At 38.4% G+C, this 5491-nt stretch overlaps 1 pseudogene; it reads right to left on the bottom strand.

Moving 5' to 3' along the window:
- Positions 1-304: 304 nt before the first annotated feature.
- Positions 305-1215, bottom strand: LOC100385344 (dnaJ homolog subfamily C member 17 pseudogene; annotated as a pseudogene).
- Positions 1216-5491: the final 4276 nt, after the last annotated feature.

A 5491-nucleotide genomic window follows, 5' to 3' on the forward strand; every position in this document is an offset into this window, starting at 1 on the left:
CGTGCTTAGAATTGTTGATCCTCTACACCCTGAAGAATGGTCTTTCATTTGCCAAGGAGCTCAGAGTAGCTCTTGTCTGGCCAAAACTGATAAGTTCCTTGGTATCCAGTGAATGGACCAGCATGTTCTCCAATAAAGTCTGAACACCTTCTAAGTTTGTCCTTGAGTACTCTCCATCAGCCCCAAGATATCATACAGAGTTTCCTCGTATCTTATCATTCCTTCTTTCTTCTAAGAAATAAAAATAAAGTGTATTGGTGACTGAAGAAAAGGGCTGCAGGCCTGCAGGTGGCCCGAGCCGCAGCTACATGGGCTGCCCCTCCTGGTCTTGCTGCTGCATTCCTGAGACCCGCCATTGCCACCGGCCGTCTGGTGCCTGCACATCATGACAAGGCTCTCCAGTCCCTCGACAGCACTGAGCCCTTGGACAGTCCTGGGTGACTGGGGCCCACTGAGCCCTGGGGCTGTCCCTCCAACTGGGAAATCTTCAGAGGGTTATCCACCAGGACAACTTCATTCTGGACAGCCAGCTCCACAGCCTTGACAGTAGCAAACTCCTCCACAGCTGTGCCTGCCTTCTTACTGGAAAGCACCAGGTTGAGAACCTCACCATACTTTTGCAAAAGCCTTAGGAGGACGTCTTTGGAGTAGCCACCTTTGGACTCCTCCTCCTTGCACTTCCATTTCAGCTTTAGTTTAGGGGTTCCTTGGCCTTCAGTGTTTCCTGTCTTTACTCTCAACCTCTGGTCCCGCTTGTGGTGTATCTGCTCCCGGATCAGCCTCTGCTATTCCTCTAGCTGCTGGGAACCCTCTTTGCTTAGGCGTTTGATCTTCTAGCTCTAGTGTCCTGGTGCTCCAGCTCCCTCCTCCTCCTCACTCTCCTGGGCCCGGGCCTGTCGCTTTCTTGCCTCCAGATTGAGCTTCACTTTCTTTCTTTTCTCATCAAGTTTTTGGGTCCTCTCTGCTGCCTGCTTCTTGGCTTTCTTGACCTAGTCATATGCAGCCTGGTGGCAGCATCTATCAGCACTTCCCAGACTTGAGAAAGCTGGTGGAAGAGTTCACCTGCTCTGGGATTACCTGGATTTCATCTGATTGGCAGGAAAGGGCCTTCTGCCTACATGTCTTCTTCACCTCTTTGTCCGCCGCCTTCTCCTCAACGACTAGCAGCGCGGACAGGTCTATTTGTAAGAGCTCCTTGGTCACTACCACGGTTATGACTGATGGTAGCTTGCTTCCTTCCTTCCTTCCTTCCTTCCTTCCTTCCTTCCTTCCTTCCTTCCTCTCTCTTTCTTCTTTCTTTCTCTCTTTCTTTCTTTTTTTTCTTTCTTCTTTTCCTTTCCTTTTATTTTAATCGCACTTCATAGTGCTTTGTATCAAACATCCCTGTTAATCTACTCGGTGATGTTTATCTCCTAAATAAACCCAGACTGCCACATTATTTTGATTTGGTCTTCTCATTCATAAAGTATGGAGATGTACATGTTTCTTACAGATAATTTATGAACAAATTCCTGTGTTCATAAGCAAGGCAAATCATGAAAATGCATTGAAATATTTTAAAATAGCATTATTTACTTTTAGTTATGGATGATTTTAATAGCATACAGAATGAATGTGCATTTTCAGGAAAGAAGCATTCCAATTAAAATATTGCAGATGGGTTCCTGAAATAGAAGATAATGTCTAAGTTAATGGAGTTTTTTGAATCTCTATTCTATAGCAAGTGTTTGTGAATTTAAAATTTCTATTAATTTCCTGATGATTTTGACATTATCCTATATTTAAAACTGGAAAATTTCTAATTTTTCAACAGGAAAAATGAAGAAAAAATACACTTAAGAAAATAATTTAAAATATGTATACTTTATTTTACAAATAAATTTGACAAGTTGAAAAAAAGTTTCTAAGAATTGGTCTGTAATGGCCAGGGACAGTTAGTGGCTCAAGCCTGTAATCCCAGCACTTTGGGAGGCTGAGGAGGGCAGATCACCTGATGTCAGGCATTCAAGATTAGCCTGGTCAACATGGTGAAACCCCATCTCTACTGAAAATACAAAAATTAGTCAGGCATGGTGGCAGGTGCCTGTAATCCCAGCTACTCAGGAGGAAGGAGATTTGCTTGAACCTGGGAGGTGAAAGTTGCAGCAGTGAGCTAAGATCACACCATTGCACTACAGCCTGGGGCACAGAGTGAGAATGCCTATCAAAAAAAAAAAAAAAAGAAAGAAAAAGAAAGAAGAAAGAAAGAAAGAAAGAAAGAAAGAAAGAAAGAAAGAAAGAAAAGAATTGGTCTGTAATTCATTTATACCTTTTAAAAATCGAGTATAGAATGTTTGGGATCATGTGTATCATTCAGATTACATCAGAAGTACTAAAGATTCAAGCAAAACATGCACTCATTCAGGAAACCCCAATTTATAAATTCTTGAGTTGGGAAATTCCAAGACAATATTATAAGGCTATTAATTATATTTGAGGTTTACAAAGTTTAGTTCCACTTGAGTTTAATGATGTGTCTTAGTAATACAATATACTAGAAAACAGGCATAAATTTGATCTCTATATAGGGTAATCATTTTGCATCCTTTCACTTTGTGAAAACAGATGAAAGGTTTTTGGATTTGGGGTTATTTTAATTTTGCTTGTTTAAGATCATACTTTACTACTGCTCTTTCAAATTTCCATTTGAGAAAAATTAATTTAACCAGGCTAGTCAGAAAAAATATGGTTTGCTAGGTTTGTGAAGGGACGGTTCACTATAGATGTTGGGGGAAGCAGCAAAAGAGAAAGGACTTTCAGAGTGCCTACATAAACTGGTTCTGAGGAACATATATACTGGGAACAGACCACAGCAAACTGCAGGAGGTCTTTGGGGAGGCAAACTTCTCCATGCCTCATGTTCTGGTGCAGAGTGACCTAGGTTCTATTACCATAAACATTGGGCTCAAGGACATAAAACCTCTTCGTAGCATTGTGACATAGCCAGCCTTACAGGCTCCTTGTAAGGCCAGCATTCCACCAGCTGGACATAGATAATACACTAAAGATAACCACATGTTCTTGTTTTGTGAAACTCCCAAACCACCACTATTATCAAATTCAGAATGACACACCATTTCTGGCTCACTGATTCACCCCACCATCACGTCACCCTCTCCTCACCATCACTCCATCCCTACCCTATAGAGCAAAGTTATTGTAACCAATAAATACTGTGGTAAAACTGAATTCAGGGACTTCACTGCCTCCATTACCAGTGATGATTCCCTGGTCCCACTATTTACGTTCTTAATCTGTCTTTTTCTCATTCCTTTGTTGCCACTGAACTCATGGTACCCAAGGGTTTGATGTGGGGTTGTTTCCCTACATAGAGAGACCAAAAATAACTGGCACTGTGGATCTACCCTGGTGACACTTTAATGATCCTTACAGATTGATTTGCTGGGCTCTCTTTTTACGGCCTGTTTTTCTATTTTAGCTCAGCCTAGAAAAGCTAGTGTCCAGGGAATAATAAGAATGTTACTTAAAATATGTGCCTAATAATATCCCTATACTCTTAAGTTCATAAGGGGCATGCACATATATAATTTCAATAAATCCTTAAAAAGTAAACCATCAAGTCAATAAAAACAGACACTTTCACCACATAAAATTTTCAGAGACAGGAATGTTAATATTTATCTTTTCTTGAACACGTTTGGATGTACTATTATTAAAATATAAATTTTGCATGAAATATATCACTTAATTCTTTCCACAACTCACATGATGTCACGTGATTCTGAACAATGCAAGCTCAAAACTTAAAAAGATTAAAAGTGTCTGTAGATGCAGAAGATATGTATATAGTTTAACGAGGGTCCAATTTAGGCCTACCTACGTAGATTCATGTATTTCCACTGTGCCTTAATAGCTCTTCTTCCTTCCTTCTTTCCTTCCTTCCTTCCTTCCTTCCTTCCTTCCTTCCTTCCTTCCTTCCAATGATTTATATGGCATAAAATAAATGAAAGTTGTGTACTCTGTGCTGTCCATACACCAAAGTGTAAGATCTTGTTCGTGTGTTGAGAGACATGTTTCACAAACAGATTGCAAATAAATAATCATTATACAAACTCAGGCCTTTTCAAATTGATCCAGTTATTTCCCCCTTTATTTTGGAATAGCCTCTCAGTTTTGAATATTGATTTGCTCATATATATGCAGAACAAATCCCATCTCAATAAAGATGGAGAGCAGAAAATTTTACCTTTAGAAAACAGAATTCTAGGCTGAGCGCAGTGGCTCACACCTATAATCCCAGCACTTTGGGAGGTCGAGGCGGGTGGATCACGAAGTTAAGAGATCAAGACCATCCTGGTCAACATGGTGAAACCCCGTCTCTACTAAAAATACAAAAATTAGCTGGGCATGGTGGCGTACGCCTGTAGTCCCAGCTACTTGGGATGCTGAGGCAGGAGAATTGCTTGAACCCAGGAGGCGGAGGCTGTGGTGAGCCGAGATCATGCCACTGCACTCCAGCCTGGGTAACAAGAGCAAAACTCTGCCTCAAAAAAAAAAAAAAAAAGAAAGAAAAGAAGAAAACAGAATTCTAGCCCCCAAATTCTCATTTTAAAGCTTTCTTTATCTCATCTGTTAGTATGATGTTGTTGTTGTTGTTATTTTGCTGCTCAGAGAACTCATGGTTAAAATTTACATATATTAGGGGATTATGTGTGTCAAATATGTCCTAATAAAATAGTAATTAAGGAGAATTAAAGGACTTTATGGTAACAAAGCACTGTTACATTTTTTAAATTGAAATATAAAATATGTACATAAACTATATGTGTATAACTTGATCAATTTATACAAAATAAACAATCCTATAGACTCTTCTTTAGTTAAAGACACAAAAAATTAGAAGCATCCTAAAAACACCAGGAGGATGGAAGTAATCATTAAGATATAGCATGAGATAGGATTCTGGTTAGTTTAAGTTGTTCTAGTTCCTGATTTTGCTATGGCTTACATGTAGTTCATGATAATTCACTGAGGTTTACATTTTAATTAAGTGTAATTAATTATCTATGTGTGTTACATTTCACACTAAACACATCTTTAAAAAAAACAACCAATCTATAATGTTAAATATTTTCATTATGTAAAGCTTTGAGAAAATATGCTTTGATATGAATTTTTGTTCTTTGTCAAGAATCTTGAATGTATGCATCAAAATTTACTAAGATATTTACTCTGCTTACTTCTTGATATCATTAGCATTGCCAAACATCATCTATTTTCTACAAATCAACAAACGTATAAAAACGTTTTCATTTCCTTTTATTCAAATACATTTAAAAAGATGCATAGAACATCATCAATTTTCTTGATATCTCTCACAGTATCATCTATGAAGTTTTAATGTGGAGCAATTGTCTTACATGTTAACCTGCATATATATATTATAGAATCTCACTTTTCTACAAATATTGTTTTAGAAATTCTATATTTT

The sequence above is a fragment of the Callithrix jacchus genome, chromosome 6 (genome assembly GCF_049354715.1).
Source record: "Callithrix jacchus isolate 240 chromosome 6, calJac240_pri, whole genome shotgun sequence".
In the NCBI taxonomy this organism is placed as follows: domain Eukaryota; kingdom Metazoa; phylum Chordata; class Mammalia; order Primates; family Cebidae; genus Callithrix; species Callithrix jacchus.